A 24136-nucleotide genomic window follows, 5' to 3' on the forward strand; every position below is an offset into this window, starting at 1 on the left:
GAACAGAAATCTCACAGAGGAAGACATAGACATGGCCAACATGCACATGAGAAAATGCTCTGCATCACTGGCCATCAGGGTAATACAAATCAAAACCACAATGAGATTCCACCTCACACCAGTGAGAATGGGGAAAATTAACAAGGCAGGAAACCACAAATGTTGGAGAGGATGTGGAGAAAAGGGAACCCTCTTACACTGTTGGTGGGAATGTGAACTGGTGCAGCCACACCAGAAAATGGTGTGGAGGTTCCTCAAAGAGTTAAAAATAGTCCTGCCCTACGACCCAGTAATTGCACTGTTGGAGATTTACCCCAATCATTCAGATGCAATGAAATGCCGGGACACCTGCACCCTGCTGTTTCTAGCAGCAATGTCCACAATAGCCAAACTGTGGAAGGAGCCTCGGTGTCCATCGAAAGATGAATGGATAAAGAAGATGTGGTTTATATATACAATGGAATATTACTCAGCCATTAGAAACCACAAATACCCACCATTTGCTTCAACGTGGATGGAACTGGAGGGTATTATGCTGAGTGAAGTAAGTCAGTCGGAGAAGGACAAACATTATATGTTCTCATTCATTTGGGGAATATAAATAAAAGTGAAAGGGAATATAAGGGAAGGGAGAAGAAATGTGTGGGAAATATCAGAAAGGGAGACAGATCATAAAGACTCCTAACCCGGGGAAAGGAACTAGGGGTGGTGGAAGGGGAGGAGGGCGGGGGGTGGCGGTGAGTGGGTGACGGGCACTGAGGGGGATGTTGACGGGATGAGAACTGGGTGTTATTCTGTATGTTGGTAAATTGAACACCAATAAAAATTATTTTATTAAAAAAATATTCAGCATGTTCAGGTGAGACCCAGGTGGTGACCAGAGTCACCAGGTCCAGGTGAGGACCAGGTAATGACCAGATTCACCAGGTCCAAGTGAAGCACAGGGAGGGACCAGAGTCACCAGGTAAGGGTGAGGCCCGGAGGGGGATGAGAGTCACTAGGTCCAGGTGAGGCCCCGAAGTGGAAGTGAATAACCAGGTCCCATGATGCCCATGTGAGGAGCAGATTCACCAGGTCCAGGTGAGGTCCCTGTGGGAACCAGTCACCTTGTGGAGGTGAGGCCCAGGTGGGACCACAGTCACCAGGTCAGGGTGAGGTCCAGAGAGTGACGGGAGTCACCAGGTCCAGGTGAGGCCCAGGTATAGAATAGAGTAACCAGGTGCCAATGACGCCCAGGTAAGTACCAGAGTCACCAGGTCCAGGTGAGGCCCAAATATGGATCAGAGTCGTTTTGTTCCAGGTGAGGCCAGAAGGAGACCACAGGAACCAGGTCCTGGAGAGCCCATATGGGAACCAGAGCCACCAGATCCAGGTGAGTCCCAGGTGGCAACAAGATTTACCAAGTCCAGGTGAGACCCAGGTGGTGACCAGAGTCACCAGGTCCAGGTGAGGACCAGGTAAGGACCAGATTCACCAGGTCCAAGTGACGCCCTCGGGGGGACCAGAGTCACCAGGTAAGGGTGAGGCCCAGAGGGGGAACCAGAGTAACCAGTTTAGTTTGAGGCCCAGAGTGGGACCAGAGGTCCCCGGTCAAAGTGAGGCCCAGGTGTGGAATAGAGTATCCAGTTCCCAATGATGACTAGGTGAGGACCAGAGTCACTAGGGCCATGCAAGGCCCAGATGGGGATCAGAATCACCAGGTCCTGGTAGGCCTAGAAGGAGACCACAGTCACCAGTATCAGCTGAGCCCCATGTGGGAACCAGAGCCACTCTATCCAGCTGAGTCCCAGGTCCATGTGAGGCCCACGTGAGGACCAGATTCATCAGGTCGAATTGAGGCACAACTGGGGATAAGAGTCACCAGGTCTGGGTGAGGCCTAGGTGGGGACAAGATTCACCAGGTCTGAGCTAGATCACAGTGGGGATGAGAGTCACCAGGTCCAGTGAGGCCAAGCTGAGGACCAGAGTCACCAGATCCAGGTGAGGTCCATGTTGGAAAGAGAGTCACCAGGTCCAGAAGAGGTCCAGGTGGGCGCCATAGTCACCAGATCCAGGTGGAGCCCAGGTGGGGACCAGAGTCACCAGGTCCAGATGAGGCCCAGGTGTGGACCAGAGTTACCAGGTATACGTGAGGCCCAGGTGGGGAACAGAGGCAACAGGTCCATGTGAGGCCTGCTGGGAACCATGGTCAACAGGTCTACGTGAGGCCCAGGTGTGGAGCACAATAACCAGGTCCAGGTGAGCCCCAGGTGGTGACAACAGTCACCAGCTCCAGGTGAGACCCAGATGGGAACCAGGATCACCAGATACAGGGGAGGCCCTTGAAAGAACCAGAGTCAACAGTTCGAGGTGAGGCTCAATGGCAACCAGAGTCAGCACGACCAAGTCAGGCCAAAGTGGGGTTCACAGTCACTAGGGCAGGTTGAGACCCAGAGGGGGACCAGAGTCACCTGGTCCAGGTGAGGTCCAGTTGTGGAACACAGTACTGGGTCCCAATTATGCCCAGTGGAGGACCATGGTCAACAGGGCCAGGTGAGGCCCAGATGGGGATCAGAGTCACCAGGTACAAGTGAAGCCCAGGTGGGGACCACACTCACCAGATCCAGAGTAGACTCAGGTGCAGACCAGAATCACCAGGTCCAGATGAGTCCCAGGTGGGGAGCATAATCACTACGTCCAGCTGAGGCCCAGTTGAGGACCAGGGTCTCCAGGTCTGCTTGAGGCCTAGAGGGGTACCAGAATCACCTGGTTAGGTGACATCCACATGGGGACCAGAGTCATCAGGTCAGGGTATGGCCCAGAGAGGTTCCAGATCATCATGTCCAGGTGAGGCTCAGGTGTGGAACAGAGTAACCAGGTCCCAATGATGCCCAGGTGAGGACCAGAGTCACCAGATCTGGGTGAGGCCCAGATAGGATCAGAGTCACCAGTTCCAGGTGAGGCCAAGAAGGAGTCCACAGCAATCATGTACAGGTGGGGAACAAAGTGACCAGGACTGGGTGAGGCCCAGATGGGGACCAGATTCACCAGGTTCAGATGAGGCCCATGTGGTGACCAGAGTCACCAGGTCCGGGTGAAGACCAGGTAAGGGCCAGATTCACCAGGTCCAAGTGAGCCCCACGTGGGGACCTGACTCACCAGGTATGGGTGAGGCCCAGGTGGCAACCCCACTCACCAGGTCCAGGTGAGACCAACCTGCAGGCCAGAGTAACCAGATCCAGGGGAGGCCCTGGTGGGGACTGGAGTCACCAAGTAAATGTGAGGCTAGAAGGACACCACAGTCACCAGGTCCAGGTGTGGTTCATGTGGGAACGAAAGTCACCAGATCCAGGTGAGACCCAGGTGGGGACCACAGTCACCAGGTCCAGACTGAGGCCTAGGTGGGGGGCCCAGAGTCATCAGGGCCAGGTGAGGCCAAAGTGTGGAGCAAAGTTATCAGGTCCAGGTGAGTCCCAGGTGGGAACCAGTCACCTCGTCCAGGTGAGGCCCACAAGTGTAGTGCCTCCAAGCTCAATCCCTCGATTTCCTAGTAGTTCCTGTCTTAGACTGGTGCTACATACTAAGTTCCATACTAGCTAATCGAACCCTGCATCCAACGGCAACTTACATTCGAGAGTTGGGCTCACACGCAGTCCCTCACAGTTCCACACTGCCTGCAGAATGTCTTTCCAACGTCTTCACCAGAGACCCTTGTCAGAAGCTTGTGAGACGCAAGTGGAATAATGCAGGCCTGGAAGGTGTCTCCAGGTGGAGTAGACTGGTATTCTTGGAACCTCCTGAGTTAGAATACTGCTGCGTTCTCTGGGCCAGAAGAATGCAGCTAGTTGAAAGCTGGCTTCTAGACATGCTTCCTTGTGAGAGTTGAGGTGAGGGCAGGACCCTCCCGCAACCTGACTGCCTGTAGACATAGGTCCTAACATCCTTATGTTAGGTGCTGGAAGAGGTTGTGAAAAGCATGTAGACGTTTCAGGCTTGTAGTCACGTGTAACTGAGTTTAATACAGCGATTTCCAACAGCCTTGTTCAATTAAAGTGTAGCTAGGTTCTAACTCCCATAAAAGAATGGCTAGCAGACATCTGCCTGCAAAGCATACACGCTTCTCAGAGTTGAGATTATGGCCTGTACCTCCCACATGCTGACCGCCTGTATGCTTCACTTCCAAAGGAATTCGTTCGATACGGGATGCAAGTTTTGCGAGAGGCAAGTGTCTCTTAGTTCAATCCAGTGACTTCCTAGGAATTCCTCCCTCAGCGGGAGCTACATACTAACTTCCAAACCTGAGTACCTAGCTGAAATCTCTCTCTCGGGAATTTCCTTCTGCGAAATGAGCTGACACGTGGTCCTTCTCAGTTCCACACTGCCTGCAGATGCAGTTATGAACGTACTCACTAGACATGTCTTCAGAAGCTCATGGGACGCAAGGGCCAGCTGCAGGCTTCAATGGTTGTGTCTCCAGGTGCATTAGAGCGGTATTCATTGTAAGCGTACAGCCTTACAATGCTGCTACGTTCACAAGGCCATCAGAACGAGCTAGTAGAAAGCTGGCTTCTAGGCATGCTTCCTTTTGAGAGCTATGCTCAGTGCAGGACCCTCCCTCATCCTGCCTGCGCGTAGACGTGACTGCTAATATGCTTATGTTAGGTGCTGGGAGAGGGTGGCGAAATGCATGTGGAAGTCTCAGGCCTGTACTCACGATCATCTGAGTTGAATACAGCGATTTCAAACGGCCTTCTTCAAAGAGTGTAGCTAGTTTCTAACTCCCATGTACGAGTGGGTAGCAGACATCTGCCTCCCAGGCGTACACACTTTTGAGAGTTGAACTTATGGCCTGTACTTCTCACATCCTACATTTCGCTGCTAACAGGCCTAGGCTCCAGGCATGACTGAAGGGATGTGAGAAGTATGTGGAAAGTCCCGGCACACAAGACTAGTGCCTCCAAGCTCAATCAATAGATTTCCTAGTAATTCCTTTCTTAGAAAGGTGCTACCTACTTAGTTACAAACCCTGTAGCTGAACCCCGAGTCCAAAAGCATTCAATTCCGAGAGTTGAGCTCACACCCAGTCCCTCACAGTTCCACACTGCGTGCAGAATGAGTTTTGAACATCTTCACAGGAGACGTTTGTCAGAAGCTTGTGAGACAAAAGTAGAATAATGCAGGCCCAGGAGGTGTCTCCAGGTGCAGTAGAGTGGTGTACTTCAAACCTCCTGAGTAAGAAGACTGCTTTGGTCTCACGGCCATTAGAACGCAGCTAGTTGAAAGCTGGCTTCTAGGCATGCTCTCTCGTGAGAGCTGAGCTCAGGGCAGAACCCTCCCGCACCGTGCCTGCCCATAGTCATAGCTGCTAACATCCTTAAGTGAGGTGCAGGGAGAGGTTGGAAAAATGCAAGTGGAAGTGTCAGGACTGTACTCAGGTGTACTGAGTTCAATACAGCGATTGCCAACATCCTTGTTCAATTAGAGTGTAGCTCGGGTATACCTCACCTTGATAAGTGTCTGGCAGACATCGGCCTGCAAAGCATACACACTTCTGAGGGTTGAGCTTATGGCCTGTACCTCCTCCATCCTGACTGCCTGTACGTTTCGCTTCAACAGCATTTCGTTGTATGCGGGAGAGTAGCGGAGTGAGAACCAAGTGTCTGCCTTGTCAATTTCGCGCCTAGAGGACAGCTGCCTCCAAGGCATGAACACTCCCATGGTTTGAGCTTAGGACTTGAACCTCCACATGCTGACAGCCTGTACGCTTCGCTTCCAAAGGATTTCTTTTTTTTAATTTATTTATGATAGACAGAGAGAGAGAGAGAGAGAGAGAGGCAGAGACATAGGCAGAGGGAGAAGCAGGCTCCATGCACCGGGAGCCCGATGTGGGACTCGATCCGGGGTCTCCAGGATAGCGCCCTGGGCCAAAGGCAGGCGCTAAACCGCTGCGCCACCCAGGGATCCCCAAAGGATTTCTTTCAATATGGGACGCAACTTTTGTGAGAGTCAAATGTGTCTTAGTTCAATCCACAACTTCTGAGGAATTCCTCTCTCAGATGGGAGCTACGTACTAACTTCCAAACCTGAGTAGCTAGCTGAAAGCTCTCTCTCTGGGAAACTTCCCTCTCGGAGATGAGCTGAAACGAGGTCCTTCCCAGTTCCTCACTGCCTGCAGATACAGTTAGGAACATCCTCACTAGACATGTTTGTCAGAAACTCATGGGCTTCAAGGGCCAGCTGCAGGCTTCAATGGTTGTGTCTCCAGGTGCAGTAGAGTGGTATTCATGGAACGTCCCGATTTACAATGCTGCTACATTCTCACGGCCATCAGAATGAGCTAGTAGAAAGCTGGCTTCTAGGCATGCTTACTTTTGAGAGCTGAGCTCAGGGCAGGACCCTCCCACATCCTGCCTGCCCGTGGACGTAACTGCTAATATGCTTATGTTAGGTGCTGGGAGAGGGAGGTGAAATGCATGTGGAAGTCTCAGGCCTGTACTCACGATTATCTGAGTTGAATACAGCGATTTCAAACGGCCTTCTTCAAAGAATGTAGCTAGTTTCTAACTCCCATGTACGAGTGGGTAGCAGACATCTGCCTCTCAGGCGTACACACTTTTGAGAGTTGAGCGTATGGCCTGTACTTCCCACATCCTGCCTGCAGGTACACTTTGCTGCTAACAGGCCTAAGCTCGATGCATGTTTGAGGTGTTGTGAGAGGTAAGTGGAAAGTCCCGGCACACAAGACTAGTGCCTCCAAGCTCAATCCAGCGATTTCCTAGTAATTCCTGTCTTAGGTGCTACATACTGAGTTCCATACGTGAGAAGCTAGCTGAACCCCGAGTCCAAAAGCATCTCTCTTCCGAGAGTTGAGCTCACACCCAGTCCCTCACAGTTCCCACTGCCTGCAGAATGAGTTTTGAACATCTTCACCAGAGAGGTTTTTCAGAAGCTTGTGAGACGCAAGTGGAATAATGCAGGCCCAGGAGGTGTCTCCAGGTGCAGTAGAGTGGTATTCTTCGAACCTCCTGAGTAAGAAGACTGCTTTGGTCTCACAGCCATTAGAACGCAGCTAGTTGAAAGCTGGCTTCTAGGCATGGTCTCTTGTGAGAGCTGAGCTCAGGGCAGGACTCTCCCCCATCCTGCCTGCCCATAGTCATAGCTGCTAACATCCTTAAGTGAGGTGCTGGGAGAGCTAGGAGAAATGCGAGTAGAAATGTCAGGACTCTACTCACATGTATCTGAATTCAATACAGCGATTGCCAAGGTCCTTGTTCAATTAGAGTGCAGCTCAAGTATACCTCGCCTCGATAAGTGTCTGGCAGACATCGGCCTGCAAAGCATACACACTTCTGAGAGTTGAGCTTATGGCCTGTATCTCCTCCATCCTGACTGCCTGTACGTTTCGCTTCCACAGCATTTCCTTGTATGGGGGAGAGTAGCGGAGTGAGAACCAAGTGTATGCCTTGTCAGTTTCGCGCCTAGCAGACAGCTGCCTCCAAGGCATGCACACTCCTTTGGATTGAGCTTAGGACTTGAACCTCCCACATGCTGACCGCCTGTACGCTACGCTTCATGCCGGTCCCCTGTTATCCGCCCCCTCCAGCTACCCTCATTTGTTTCCTATCATTAAGAGTCTGTATTTCCTGTATCTGTTTTCATCTTATTTGTTTTTCCTTCCCTTCACAGTTGCTCATCTGCTTTGCTTCTTTAATTCCACCTATGAATGAAACCACACGGTCATTCTCTTTCCCGAGTGACTTACTTCACTTAATATGATCCCTTTAGTTCTATCCACATCATTGCAAATGGCAAGATTTCCTTCTCTTTGATAGCTGAGTTCCATTCCTCTCTCTATGACCATCATCTATCTCCCATCCTCTTTATCCATCATCTGCCTCAGGGCACAGAGGCTCCTCCAAAAGTGTGGCTACTGTGGACCCGGCTGCTGTGGACATTGGGGCGCAGGTGTCCCGAGTCTCACTGCATCTGTATCTTCGGAGTGAGCTCCAGGCCGTTCACCTGCTGGTGGCAGGTCAGCTCTATTTGTAAATTCCTGAGGGGCCTCCACACTGTTTCCAGGGCGGCTGCACAAACCCGCGGTCCCAGCCACAGTGGAAGAGGGTTGAGTGAGTTTTGCAGGATGTGGTAAAAGTCTGGTCCACATTTCATTTCACGTCCTGTGGGCTCCAATTACTTGTCCTTAAGTATTTCTGGGGAAGCTGGGTGTTGGGCTCCTTTTCAGTGAGATGTTTCCGAAGCTAACAGGCCCCAGCTGAGCCTGAAAGGAGGCAGGTGCGGCCCCTAGAGCACCCGCTGCCTCCTGCACAGCCTCCTGTAGCGCCTGAGCATCCCGCAGGGTGTGCCGGAGACCAGGCCCCGCCCATGGCACGCGCATGTGCAGTAGGCCTCCTCTGCCTGCACTAACAGGAGCCAGCCTGTGCTGGGGAGGCCTGTGGAAGACATAGGGATGCGTCTATGCTGATGAGCTGCAGCCTCCTCAGGACCCGCGGGGAGTCTTCAGGGGGAAATTGAGCCACATTCATGCTGACAGGAACCCCGTTCTCCTCAGGACCCACCATGAGGCTTTAGGAAGATGTGGGCCCACATCCACCCTGACAGGAGCACCTGGGCATCCTCAGGACCCGCGGGGAGGCTTCAGGAAGATGTGGGCCCACATTCACGCTGACAGGAGCCCTGAGCACCTCAGGACCCGCGGGGAGTTTTCAGGAAATTGTGGGGCCCGCATCCACGCTGACAGGAGCCCCTGAGCAGCCTCAGGACCCGCGGGGAAACTTCAGGAAGATGTGGCGATGCGTTCACTCTGGCAGGAGCTCCCGGGCCCCTCAGGACATAAGTTGAGGCTTCTGGAAGGTGGGGGCCACATTCATGGTTACAGGAGCCCCGGCCTCCTAAGAACCCTCAGCGACGCTTTGGGAGGACTTGGCGCCACATGGACACAACAGGACGCTGACTTCCTCAGGACCCCTGGTGTAGACTTGGGGAAATATGGGGATGCGTCCATGTGGACAGAAGACCCCAGCCTTGTCAGGGCCTGTGGTGAGGCCTAAGAAAAATGTGGGTGTCGCATCCACAGTGACAAGAGTCTCCAGCCTCCTCAGGACCCACTGTGAAGTTTTGGGAAGATTTGGGGCCACATCCATGCTGACAGGAGCCCCCAGCCTCCTCAGGTCTTATGGTGAGGCTTGAGGAAAATGTGGGGCCACGTCAATGCTGACAGGAACCCTGTCTTCCTCAGGACCTGCACTTTGGCTTCGGGACATAAGGGGCTGCGTGTATGCTGAGAGGAGCCCACAGCCCCCTCAGTACCCACGGTGAGTTTTCTGGGGGACATGGGGCCATGTCCAGGCTGACAGGATCCCCCGGCTTCCTGAGGACCTGCTGTGAGGCTTCCAGAGGATGTGAGGCATAGTCCACAGTGACAGGAGACCCAGTGTCCTCAGGACCCGCTGACTATGACTCAGGAACACATGGGACCACGTCCGCACTCACAGGAGCCCGGCTTCTATTCTTTTCTATTCTGTTATTTTGTATTCTATTCTATTATTTTCTATTCTATTCATTTCTATTCTATTCTCTTTTATTCTATTCTATTCTACTCTTTTCTGTTCGATTCTATTCTTTTCTGCTCTATTCTATTCTATTCTTTTCTACTCTATTCTTTTCTATTCTATCCTATTCTATTCTATTGTTTTCTATTCTATTCTTTTTTCTTTTCTATTCTACTCTTTTCTATTCAATTCTTTTCTATTCTATTCCATTCTATTCTTTTCTTTTCTATACTATTCTATTGGATTCTTTTCTATTCTCTTCTATTGCATTCTTTTCAATTCTCTTGTATTCTATTCTTTTCTATTCTATTCTATTGTATTCTATTCTTTTCTATTCCATTCTTTTCTATTCTATTCCATTCTTTTCTATTCTATTCCAATCATTTCTATTCTTTCTATTCTATTGTATTCTCTTCAATTCCTTTCAGTTCTTTGCTATTCTATTCTATTCAATGCTATTCGATTCGATTTATGCTTTGCTGTTCTATTCTATTCTAATCAATGCGATTCAGTTCTTTTCTATTCAATTTGATTCGATTCGATTCAATTTGATTCGATTCGATTCTTTTCTATTCTATTCGATTTGATTCTTTTCTTTTCTATTCGATTCCATTTGATTCTTTTCTATTCTTTTTGATTAGATTCGATTCAATTCTTTTCTCTTCTATTGTATTGTATTCAATTCGATTCTTTTCTATTCCATTCGATTTGATTCTTTTCTATTTTATTCTATTCCATTCAATTCGATTCAATTCTTTTCCATTCTATTCTTTTCTATTCTATTCTTTTTATTCTATTCTATTCTTTTCTATTCTACTCTTTTCTCTTTGATTCTATGCTTTTCTACTCTATTCTATTCTATTCTATTCTATTCTATTGTCTTATTTTCTATTCTTTTCTATTCTCTTCTATTATATTCTACTCTTTTCTATTTTATTCTTTTTTCTTTTATTCTATTCTTTTCTATTGTATTCTTTTCTATTCTATTCTCTTCTATTCTTTTCTACTCTATTCTTTTCATTCTATTCTTTTCTATTCTATTCTTCTTTTCTATTCACTCTTTTCTATTCTATTCCATTCTTTTCTATTCTATTCCATTCTTTTCTATTCTATTCCAATCATTTCTATTCTATTCTATGCTTTTCTATTCTATTCTTTTCTTTTCAATTCCTCTCTATTCTATTCTTTTCTATTCTATTATTTTCTTTTCTATTCTATTCTAATCTATTCTATTCTATTCTCTTCTTTTCTATGCTATTCTATTCTTTTCTATACTATTCTGCTCTTTTCTATTCTATTCTTTTTTTCCTATTCTATTCTTTACTATACTATTCTATTCTATTCTTTTCTATGCTTTTCTTTTCTATTCTATTCTTTACTATTCTATCCTATCCTATTCTATTCTTTTCTATTCTTTTCTTTTCCATTCTATTCTATTCTTTTCAATTCTATTCTATTTTTTCTATTCTATTCTAATTTATTCTATTATTTTGTATTCTTTTCTAATCTATTCTATTCTATTCCATTCTTTTCTATTCCACTCTTTTCAATTCTATTCCTTTCTTTTCTACTCTATTCTATTCTATTCCATTCCATTCTATTCTCTTCTTTCCTATGCTATTCTATTCTTTTCTATACTATTCTCCTCTTTTCTATTCTATTCTTTTTTATTCTATTCTATTCTATTCTATTGTATTCTATTCTATTCTTTTCTATTCTATTCTATTCTATTCTTTTCTATTTTTTATTCTATTCTATTCTTTTCTATTCTACTCTTTTGTTCGATTCCATTCTTTTCTATTCTATCCTATCCTATCCTATTCTTTTCTACTGTATTCTATTCAATTCTATTCTTCTCAACTCTATTCTACTCTATTCTTTTCTATTTTATTCTAATATTTTGTATTCTATTTTATTCTGTTCTTTTATATTCTCTTCTTTTCTTTTCTATTCTATTGTATTCTCTTTTATTCTTTTCTATTCTTTTCCATTTTATTCTATTATTTTGTTTTCTATTCTATTCTTTTCTATTTTCTTCTATTCTCTTCTTTTCAATTCTATTCTATTCCATTCTATTCTTTCTATTCCATTCTTTTCTATTCTATTCCATTCTTTTCTATTCTATTCCATTCTTTTCTATTTTATTCCAATCTTTTCTATTCTATTCTGTTCTTTTCTATTTTTCTATTTTTCTTTTTCTACTTTTTATGAGGATTCCCTTTTCAATACTTATTTTTTATTCTTTTCTATTGTATCCTTTCTTTTCTATTCTATTCTTTTCCATTCTAATCTTTTCTATTCTATTCTTTACTACTATTCTATTCTTTTCAATTCTATTCTTTTCTTTTCTATTCTAATCTTTTCTATTCTATTCTTTTCTATTCTATTCTATTCTATTTTTCTATTTTTCTTTTTCATTTTTTTATTTGGATTCCCTTTTCAATTCTTATTTCTTGTATTTTTATTTTATCCATTGTGACAGATGTGAGGTGATATCTCATAGTAGTCCAGATTTGCACTTCTTTTATGATGATTGATGTTATGTTGAGTAACTTCTCATGTGTCTGTTCGCCACCTATATGTCTTTGGAGAAATGTTTGTTCAGGTCCTCTTCCCATTATTTTCAGATTATTTGTTTTGTTTTGTTTTGTTGTTGTATAAGTTCTGTATATATATTTTGGATATTAATCCCTTATCAGATATGTCGTTTACCAATATCTTCTCCCAGTCATTGGATTGCCTTTTCATTTTGTTAATGATTTCCTGTAGTCCCAGGAGTTCATTTCTGCTTTTGTTCCCCCTGCCTGAGGAGACAGGTCCATATCTACATTTCTGAGGTGAAGAATATATTATTATCCCCATTTTACACATGAGGAAACCAAGGCTCAGAGTAAGAGACTTTTTTAAACAAATACTATTTTATTACTTAAAAATACATAATGGTCATAAGGGTACATGTAAAAAATTACAAGAGAAAAATGTACTGGAATAAGTGGAGACAAATGTATTAAAAGACAACAAGGTACCCATTCACATAGAGTCCCCTGAGAATAAAATAGTTCTTGTTAGTTAGATAAGTCCAAGAAAAGACAGTGCTATGTAGAAAATGCAAGTGACCAAGAAATATTCCTTTAGTAAAAAGTAGAAATGTATTGGTACTGTACATGTCCTGAATTAAATTATAGCATTCTATTCTATTCTATTCTATTCTATTCACCTATTCTATTCTATTCTTTTCATTCCTATTCTATTCTATTCTTTTCTATTCTATTCTTTTCTATTCTATTCTTTCTATTCTTTTCAATTCTATTCTTTTCAATTCTATTCTATTTTTTTAATTTTTATTTAATTAAGATAGTCACACAGAGAGAGAAAGAGAAGCAGAGACACAGGCAGAGGGAGAAGCAGGCTCCCATGCACCAGGAGCCTGACATGGGATTCGATCCCGGGTCTCCAGGATCGCGCCCTGGGCCAAAGGCAGGTGCCAAACCGCTGCACCACCCAGGGATCCCAATTCTATTATTTTGTATTCTACACTATTCTATTCTATTCTATTCTATTCTATTCTATTGTTTTCTATTCTTTTCAATTCAATTCTATTCTTTTCAATTCTATTCTATTATTTTGTATTCTACACTATTCTATTCTATTATTTTCTATTCTATTGTTTTCTATTCTTTTCTCTTCTATTCTTCAATTCCATTCTATTCTTTTCTATTCTATTCTATTGTATTATACTCTATTCTTTTCTATTCTATTTTTTCTCTTCATTTCTATTCTTTTCTATTCCATTCTTTTAAATTCTTCCATTCTTTTCTATTCTATTCTAATCATTTCTATTCTATTTCAATCATTTCTATTCTATTCCAATCAGTTCTACTCTATTCTCTTCTATTCTATTGTATTCATTTCTATTCTATTATTTTCTATTCATTTCTATTCTATTCTATTCTATTCTATTCATTCTATTCTTTTCTATTCTATTCTATTCTATTCTATTCCATTCTATTCTTTTCAATTCTACTCTATTGTTTTCTATTCTATTCCATTCTTTTCTAATCTATTCCAGTTTTGCTATACCATTCTATTCGATTCTTTTCTTTTCTATTCTATTCTTTTCAATTCTATTCTATTCTATTCTATTCTATACTTTTCTTTCCTATTCTATTCTATACTATCCGATTCTATTGTATTCTATTCTATTCTATTCTATTCTTTTCTATTCAATTCTATTCTATTCTTTTCTATTCTATTCTATTCTGTTTTTTTTCTATTCTATTCTCTATTCTTTTCAATTCTATTCTATTCTTTTCTTTTCATATCTATTCTATTATATTCATTCTTTTCTATTCTCTTCATTCTTTTGTGTTCTATTCTATTCTATTCTATTCTTTTCTATTCATTCTATTCTTTTCTATTCCATTCTCTTCTATTCTATTCCATTCTTTTCTATTCTATTCCAATCTTTTCTATTCGATTCGATTCTTTTCTATTCTATTCTATTCTATTCTATTCTATTCTATTCTATTCCATTCTATTCTATTGTTTTCTATTCTATTCTATTCTTTTCCATTCTATTCCATTCTTTTCTATTCTATTCCATTCTCTTCTATTCTATTCCATTCTATTGTATTCTATTCTTTCTATTCTATTCTTACTATTCCATTCTTTTCTATTCTTTTCCCTTCTATTCTTTTCTATTATACTCCATTATTTTCTATTCTATTCTATTCTATTCTTGTCTATTCTTTTCTATTCTATTCTATTCCATTCTTTTCTATTCTATTCCAATCTTTTCTATTCTATTCTATTCTATTCTTTTCAATTCTAATCTATTCTATACTATTTTATTCTATTGTATTCTATTCTTTTCTATTCCATTCATTCTATTCTTTTCTTTTCTATTCTATTCTTCTCTATTCCATTCTTTTCTATTCTATTCTATCCATTCTTTTCTATTCTTTTCTATTCTATTGTATTCTATTCTATTTTATTCTATTCTATTCTACTCTTTTCTATTCTATTCTATTCTTTTCTACTCCATTCTATTCTATTCTATTCCATTCCATTCTTTTCTATTCTATTGTATTCTATTTTATTCTTTTCTATTCTATTCTATTGTTTTCTATTTTATTTTAATCTTTTGTATTCTATTCTATTCTATTCTATTCTATTCCATTCTATTCTATCCTTTTCTATTCTAATCTATTTTATTCTATTATTTTCAATTCTATTGTATTCTATTGTTTTCTATTCTATTCTGTTCTTTTCTATTCTCATCTTTCTTTTCTCTTCTACTCTTTTTATTCCATTCTTTTCTATTCTATTCCATTCTTTTCTATTCTTTTCCAATCCTTTCTATTCTTTTCCAATCTTTTCTATTCTCTTCTTTTCTATTCTATTCTTTTCGATTCTATTCTTTTCTGTTCTTCTTTTCTGTTCTATTCTATTCTACTCTTTTCTGTTCGATTCTATTCTTTTCTATTATGTTCTATTCTTTTCTATTCTGTTCTTTTGTATTCTATTCTATTCTTTTCTATTCTATTCTACTCTATTCTATTCTATTCTACTCTATTCTATTCTATTCTACTCTATTCTATTCTATTCTATTCTTTTCTATTCTATTCTTTTCTTTTCCACTCTATTCTTTTCTATTCTATTATTTTCTTTTCTATTCTTTTCTATTCTATTCCAGTCTTTTCTATTCTATCCGTTTTCTTCTATTCCATTCTATTCTATTCTTTTCTATTCTTTTCTTTTCTCTTCTATTTTATTCTTTTCTACTCTTTTCTATTCTTATAGAATTATAAGGGTATACTATGAAAGATTATACACTAACAAATGGTATACCTCGAAGAAATGTTCAAATCCCTTGAAATGTGCAAACGAGCAAAACTGACATAGGAAGAATAGAAAATGTAAGCAGACCCATAACTAGCAAAGGAAATGAATCAGCAAGGCACCTGTGTGCCTCAGTGTTTGAGCATCTGCTTTGGCTCAAGTCATGATCCCGGGGTCCTGGGGGATCAAGTCCCACATCAGGCTCCCCGCATGGAGCCTCATTTTTCCTCTGCTTATACCTTGCCTCTCTGTGTCTCTCATGAATACATAAATAAAATCTTTTAAAAGAAAAATAAAAATGAGAAAGGACCCAAATAAAATCAAAAATGAGAAAAGAGAAATAACAACCAACACTAGAGAAATACAAACATTTATAAGAGAACATTATGAAAAATTATATGCCAGCAACCTAGAACCTGGAAGAAATAGATCAATTCCTAGTAATATATAACATAGCAAAAATGAAAAAGGAAGAAATAAGAAACTTGAACAGACAGATAACCAGCAAAGAAATTGAATCAGCAATCAAGAATCTCCCAACAGGAGACGCTTAGATCAACAGAACAGAATGGAAAGCCGAAACAAGATACAAACCTGTAACTCTATGATCCATTAATCGACAATAATGCAGGAAGGAATATCCAATGGCACAAAGACAGTCTCTTCAACAAACCCTAACCCTGACTCCAGGATAAGAACAAATGGTGTTGGGAAAACCAGGCAGCCACATGCAGAAGAATGAAACTGGACCACTTTCTTACACCATATATACAAAATATAAATCCAAAATGGATGAAAGACCTAAATGTGAGACCTGAAACCATAAAAAGAAGAAAAAATAGGCAGCAGCGTCTTTGACATTGGCCATTGGATCTTCTTTCTAGATATGCCTCTGAGGCGAGGGAAACAAAAGCAAAAATACTATTGGGACTTCATCAAATTCCGCACTTCCGCAAAGTGAAGGAAACAACCAAAGCTCAAAGGCAACATATAAAATGAGAGGAGATATTTGTAAACAACACATCCAATAAAGAGTTAGTATCCAAAATACATAAAGCAAATATAAATCTCAGCATCCTAAACACAAATTGTCCAACTGCAGATGGGCAGAAGACATGAATGGACTTTGTCTCTGACAAGACATCCAGATGGCCGCCAGACACACGGAAAGACACTCAGCATCACCCATCATCAGGGGAATGCAAACCGAAACCACAATGAGATGTCACCTGACAGCTGTCAGAATGGTGAAAATTAACAACACAAGAAACAACAGGTGTTAGTGAGGCTATGGAGAAGGGGGAGCCCCCCTACACTCCTGGTGGGCATGCGAACAGGTGCAGCCACCGTGGAAAACAGTGTGGAGGGTCCTCAAGAAGTTAAAAGTAGAGCTACCCTATGATTCCAAAATTGCACAGCTAGGTATTTACCCCGAGGATACAAAAGTAGTTTAGTAGATTCGAAGAGGGACTCGCAGCACAGTGTTTGTAGCAGCGTTATCAACAACAGCCAAACTGTCGATACAGCCCAGATGTCCATCGACAGATGAATGGGCAGAGACGATGTGGTAAATATACACACACACACATGTGACATCGCTCGTTCATCAGAAGGGATGAAATGAAGCCATTTACAATGACGTGGGAGAAGTGGAAAGGACTTATGCTAAATGAACTCAGCTAGTCAGAGAAAGACAGATACCAAATACCATACAATTGCATTCACATGTGAATTTTAAGAATCCAAAGAAACTGGCAAAGGGGCGGAGGGGGGGATGAGAGAAGCAAACCAAGAAACACACTCTTAACCACAGAGAATAAACTAATAAATACCAGAGGAAGGTGGGGGGGATGGGGAATCAGGGGATGGGGATAGTGGAGGGCACCATGACCAGTACCAGGCGTTGTATCCAAGGGTTGAATCACTATGTGGTAAACCTGAAACTATATCATACTGTGTTTACAAACAGGAATTCAAGTAAACTTTAAAATAATAATTGGTAGTATTGATGAAACATGTGCGCACAAGAGATAAAATCAGAAAGGCAACTGAAAATCCAAATAAAGAGTATTTAGAGCCACAAATCCCCTCCTAGCTCAGCTCAGGAGAAGCCTGCCATGTCTATTCTGACCCCAGCAGAAGCCTGGATTTTGATTCTCTGGGGAGGCCACTGATTTGGTGGAGTCAGGCTATCTTTGAACCCAAAACCTAAATAGAGTGCATAAAAGTAAACTGCCGAAGATACTAGGAGTCCCAGTGCAGGCACATGCCAAGACCCAAACTCTAACGATACACAGACATAACCCTAACCCTACACTTAAGCCTAATGTTAACCTAACCCTTAAACAAGACCTATCACTAATCAAAAACCAAACACAAACCCCAAGACCGAAACATTCACTGAACCTTCCTGCCAACCCTCACCCTAACTCCTAAACCTATTCTAATTCCTTAACCCTGGCCTCTAACCCTAACCTTAACTTAATGTACTCAAATCCTATTCCTAACCTTAACCTGTACCCTAACCCTAACCCTCTAATACTAACCCTATCTCATACCCCAAACTGTACCCTAACCCATACCCTAAAACTAACCCCTAACCCACTCCCTAACCCTATCTCTTACCCTTTTCCAAAACCGTACCCTGACCCTGACCCTGACCTGACCCTAACCCTAACGCCTAACCAAACACTAACCCTAACCCTAGCCCTAACCCCTATCCTAACCCTAGCCCTCGCCCTAACCCTAAACCTAGCCCTAACTTTAACTCTAACCCTTAACCCTAACCCCTAACCCTAACTGCAAACCTAAGCCCAACGCTAACTCTCACCATAACCCTAACCCCAACTCCTAACCTCCTGCCCTAATCCCTAAAGCCTAAACCCTAACCCTAACTCTAAATCCTGTCCCTAACACTAACCCCTTTCCCTAATCCCTAACCCCCATCTAATTCCTAACCACCGACTCTTACCCTTATCCCTCACCCTAACCTCTAATCCATAACCATAACCATAATCAGTAACCCCTAACATCTAACCTAACCCTAACCACCAACTGCCTCCCCTCACCTGACCCTACCAATAATTCTACCCATTCACTTACCCTGTGGTTCTGAGAGGTCTCTTCAGATGTGGACGTGGCCCCCAACGGCGCCTCCAGAGTCCTCCAGGGGTTCCTGAGGAAGCCGAGCTCCTGTGAGTGCGGATGTTGCCCCACATGTTCCTGAGTCATAGTCAGCGGGTCCTGAGGATGCCAGGTCTCCTGTCACTGTGGACTATGCCTCACATCCTCTGGAAGCCTCACAGTAGGTCCTCAGGTGGCTGGGGGCTCCTGTCAGCCTGGACATGGCCCCACGTCCCCCCGAAAACTCACCCCGAGTCCTGAGGAAGATGTGGGCTCCTGTCAGCATAGACGCAGCCTCATATGTCCCGAAGCCAAAGTGCAGGTCCTGAGGAGGATGGGGGTCCTGTTAGTGTTGATGTGGCCCCACATTTACCTCAAGCCTCACCATAAGACCTGAGGAGGCTGGGGGCTCCTGTCAGCATGGATGTGGCCCCAAATCTTCCCAAACCTTCACAGTGGGTCCTGAGGAGGCCGGAGACTCCTGTCAGTGTGGATGCGGCACCCACATCTTTCTTAGTCCTCACCACAGGCCCTGACAAGGCTGGGGTCTTCTGTCTACATGAACGCATCCCCATATTTCCCGAAGTCTACACCGGGGGTCCTGAGGAGGTCAGCGTCCTGTTGTGTGGACGTGGCGCTCCTTCAGAAGGGTCACCATGTGTTCTGAGGAGGCCGGGGCTTCTGTCACCATGGATGCGGCCCCACATCCTCCAGAAGCCTCAACTTGGGTCTTGAGGAGCATGGGAGCTCCTGCCAAAGTGGATGCGGCGCCACATCTTCCTGAAGCCTCCCCGCATGTCCTGAGGAGGCCCAGGGGCTCCTGTCAGCGAGGACGCGGCCCCATATCTTCCTGAAGCCTCACGACGGGTCCTTAGCAGACCAGGCTCCTGTCAACAAGGACGCGGCCCCACATCCTCTGGAAGCCTCACCGCGAGTCCTGAGGCGGCCCAGGGGCTCCTGTCACCGTGGACGCAGCCCCACACGGTCCTGAAGCCTACCAGCGGGTCCTGAGGAGGCCGGGGCTTCTGTCACCATGGATGCGGCCCCACATCCTCCAGAAGCCTCAACTTGGGTCTTGAGGAGCATGGGAGCTCCTGCCAAAGTGGATGCGGCGCCACATCTTCCTGAAGCCTCCCCGCATGTCCTGAGGAGGCCCAGGGGCTCCTGTCAGCGAGGACGCGGCCCCATATCTTCCTGAAGCCTCACGACGGGTCCTTAGCAGACCAGGCTCCTGTCAACAAGGACGCGGCCCCACATCCTCTGGAAGCCTCACCGCGAGTCCTGAGGCGGCCCAGGGGCTCCTGTCACCGTGGACGCAGCCCCACACGGTCCTGAAGCCTACCAGCGGGTCCTGAGGAGGCCGGGGCTCCTGTCAGCTTGGACGCGTCCCCACATCCTCCTCAGGCCTCCAGAGCGCAGACGGGCTCCTGTTAGTGCAGGCGGACGAGGCCTACTGCGCACGCGCGCCCCCTGGTCCGGGCCTGGGCTCGGGCGCCCCCTGCGGGACACTCAGGCGCTGCAGGAGGCTGTGCAGGAGGAAGCGTCCCCACGCCAGGACTGCACCTGCCTCCTTCCAGGCTCCAGCTAAGACCTATGAGCTTCGGAAATGTCGCGCTGAAATGGAGCCCAAAACCTGGCTTCCCCAGAAATACTTAAGGACAATGAATTGGAGCCCACAGGACACGAAATGAAATGTGGACCAAACTTTTACCACGTCCTGCAAAACTCACTCAACCCTCTTCCACTGTGGGTGGGACTCCGGGCTGGTGCAGCCGCTCTGGAAACAGTGGGGAGGCTCCTCAGGAAGTTACAAATAGAGCTGCCCAGCGACCAGCAGGTGCACGGCCTGGAACTCACTCCGAAGATACAGATGCAGTGAGACGCCGGGACACCTGTGCCCCAATGTCCACAGCAGCTGGGTCCACAGTAGCCACACTGTGGGAGGAGACTCGGTGCCCTTGGGCAGATGATGGATAAAGAGGATGGGAGATAGATGATGGTCATAGAGAGAGGAATGGTACTCAGCTATCAAAGAGAAGGAAATCTTGCCATTTGCAATGATGTGGATAGAACTAGAGGGATCATGTTAAGTGAAATAAATCAGTCGGGAAAGAGAATGACCGTGTGGTGTCATTCATAGGTGGAATTAAAGAAGCAAAGCGGATGAACATCTGTGAAGGGAAGGAAAAACAAATAAGATGAAAAGAGATGCAGGAAATACAGACTCTTAATCATAGGAAACAAACTGAGGGTCGCTGGAGGGGGTGGATAACAGGGGACCGGCATGAAGGAGGGCACGTGATGTCATGAGCACTGCTGCTATCTCCAACTGGTGAATCCCTGAATTCTTCCTCTGAAAGTATAAGACTTTTTTTTTTAATTTTTATTTATTCATGATAGGCACACAGTGAGAGAGAGAGGCAGAGACAGAGGCAGAGGGAGAAGCAGGCTCCATGCACCGGGAGCCTGACGTGGGATTCGATCCTGGATCTCCAGGATCGCGCCCTGGGCCAAAGGCAGGCGCCAAACCACTGTGCCACCCAGGGATCCCTTCCTCTGAAAGTATAATACACTATACGTTAATTAATTGGGTTTAAATTAAAGTAAGTTAAAAAAATCAGTTGTATCAGAGCACATTTCCTTCTGGACTCTCTGTTCTGCTCCTTGAGCTTATGCCGGGACCACCCCCCGTGGGTCTGGTTTGTTTAAGTAGGCGCCACGCCTTGTCCATGGCCCACCCTAGGGCTAGAACTCACGACCCTGAGATCAGGACCGGAGGTGAGGACAGGAGTCAGATGCTTAACCGACAGAGCCAGCCAGGGGCCCAAGAACCATCTTAACCCTAACACTAACCCTAACCCCTAACCCTAACACCTAACACTAAACTTAACCCCTAAACCTAACCCTAACCCTTAACGCTAACACTAACTCCTAACCCTAACCCTATCCCTAACCACTAACCCTAGCCCTAACCCCTAACCCTAACCCTACCCATAGCCCTAACGCTAACCCTGACACCTAACCTTAACCCTAAACCAAACCACACCCAAACCCCTAACCCTAAGCCTATCCCCTAGCCCTAACCCTAACCCTAACACCTAACCCAAACCCTAACCCAAACCCTAACCCAAACCACCCTAACCCTAACAACCCTAACAGTAACCCTAACAACCCTAAACCTAAACCTAACCCTAACCCATAAATCTAACCCTAACGCTAACCATAACCCCTAACCCTAACCCAACCCCTCCCTCTACTCCTAACCCTAACCCTAACGCTCACCCCTAACACTTACACTAACATTAAACCCTAAACCCTACCCTAACCAATAAACTTAACCACCTAACACTAATCCGACCCCTAACTCCTAACCCTAACCCAAACCTAACACTAACCCTAAATCTAAAACTTAACCCTAACCCTAACCATAACCATAAACCTTAATTCTCACCCTAACCCTCACCCTAACTCCTAACCCTAACACCTAACCCTACCCTAAACCCTACCCTTAACTCGAAAACCTAACCCTAAACCTAACAAATAACCCTAACAACCCTAACCCTAAACCTAACCCTAACACCATACCCCTAGCCCTAACAACCCGAAGCCTAACCTTAACAACCCTACCCTAAACCTAACCCTAACCCTAATCTTCTAACCCTAACACCCTAACCCTAGCAACCCTAACCCTACCCATATACCTAACAACCCTAAGCCTAACCTTAACTCTACCCTAACCCTAACCCAAACCCTAACAACCATAACGCTAACCCTAACAGCCCTAACCCGAACAACCCTAACCCTAACGACCCTAACCTTAACAGCCCTAACCCAAACCCTGACCCTAACCCAAACCATAACCCCTAACCCTAACCCTAACCCCTATCACTAACACTAAACCTCAAACACTAACTCTACCCCTAAACCTAAACCCTAACCCTAACCCCTAACACTAACCCTAACCCTAACCATAATCATAACCCCTAAATGTAACCCTAAACCCTAAACCTAACCACTAACCCTAACCATAACACCTAAACCTAACCCTAACCCTAACATTAACCCTAACAAACCTAACCCTAACCCTGTAACACTTATACTAACCCTCTAACACTAGTCCTAACCCTAACCCTAAACCCTAACCCTAAACTCTAACCCTAAACCCTAACCCCAATATTAACCCAAACACCTAACCTAACCCTAACCCCCAACCCTAACACTAACACCTAAACTAACCCTCACAACTAACCCTAACCCCTAACACTGACCCTAACACCTAACCCTAACACCTACCCCTAACGTTAACCATAACCCCAAACTCTAACCCTAACCCCTACCCCTAACACTAACACCTAACCCTAACCCTAAAAACCAACACTAACCCCAAACCCTAACCCTAACTCCTAACCCTAACTCTCCCCATAACCCCTTACCCTAACACCTAACCCTAACCCTAAACCCTAAACCGAACCCTAACCCATAACCCTAACCCTATCCCTAACCACTAACCCTAGCCTTAACCCCTACACCTACCCCTAAACCAAACCCCTATCCCTAACCCTAAACCTAACACCTAAACTTAACCCTAAAACTAACCCTCACACCTTGCCGTAACCATAACCCAAAACCTAACCCTTAACCCTAACATCTAACTCTAACCCTAACCTCTAACCCTAACCCTAACAACCCTACCCCTAACTCTAAACCAAATAACCCTCAGCCTAACCTTAACAACACTACCCTAACCCTAACACCTAACCCTAAACCTAACCCAAACCCTACGCCTAACCCTAACTGAACCCTAACCCCTAACCCTAACCATAACACTAACCCTAAACCCTAAACCTAACCCTAACCCTCACCCTTAACTCTTACCCTCACCCTAACCCTAAACCTAACGTTAACCCCTAACCCTAACCCTAACGCTTAACCCTAACAACTAACCCTAACCCCTAACACAACCATAACACCTAACCCTAACCCTAACCAGCTAAGCCTAACCCTAACCCTAACCCTATCCCTAACCGAAACACTAACCCCTAACAAACACTAACCCTATCCCCTAACGCTAACCCTAACCCTAACCCCTAACTCTAAGCCAAACCCTAAGCCCTAACACTAAACCTAAAACTAACCCCTAACCCTAACCCTAACACTAACCCTAATGCCGAAACCTAACCGTAACCCCTAACAATAACCCTAACTCTAACCCTTAACCGTAACCCTAACCCTAACCTCTAAAGGTAAACCTAAACTCTAACGCTAACATAACACCTAACACTAACCATAACCCTCTAACCCTAACACTAACCTTCTAACACTAACCCTAACCCTCACACTAAACCCTAACCCTAAACCCCAAACTCTAACACTAAACCCGAACCTTAACGCTATCCCAAACACCTAACCCTAACCCTAACCCTTAACCCTAACCCTTACACCTAACCCTAACACCTAACAAAACCCTAACAACTACCCCTAACACCTAACCCTAACCCTACCCCTCCCTCTACCCCATCCCTAACCATAATGCTCAACCCTAACTCTTATGCTAACACTAAACCCTAAACCTAACCCTAACCCCTAAACCTAACCACCTAACACTAATCCTACCAATAAGTCCT

At 44.5% G+C, this 24136-nt stretch overlaps 1 long non-coding RNA gene across 1 annotated transcript; it reads right to left on the bottom strand.

The window, feature by feature from the left end:
* Positions 1 to 809: 809 nt before the first annotated feature.
* LOC140617948 (uncharacterized) lies at positions 810 to 20344 on the bottom strand. Its single transcript, XR_012018100.1, has 2 exons — positions 18492 to 20344; positions 810 to 2724 (listed from the first exon to the last, which is right to left on the bottom strand). It is a non-coding gene; the product is annotated as an uncharacterized lncRNA (long non-coding RNA).
* Between the last annotated feature and the right edge of the window lie 3792 nt (positions 20345 to 24136).

This window comes from Canis lupus, chromosome 26, assembly GCF_048164855.1.
Source record: "Canis lupus baileyi chromosome 26, mCanLup2.hap1, whole genome shotgun sequence".
NCBI classification, from domain to species: domain Eukaryota; kingdom Metazoa; phylum Chordata; class Mammalia; order Carnivora; family Canidae; genus Canis; species Canis lupus.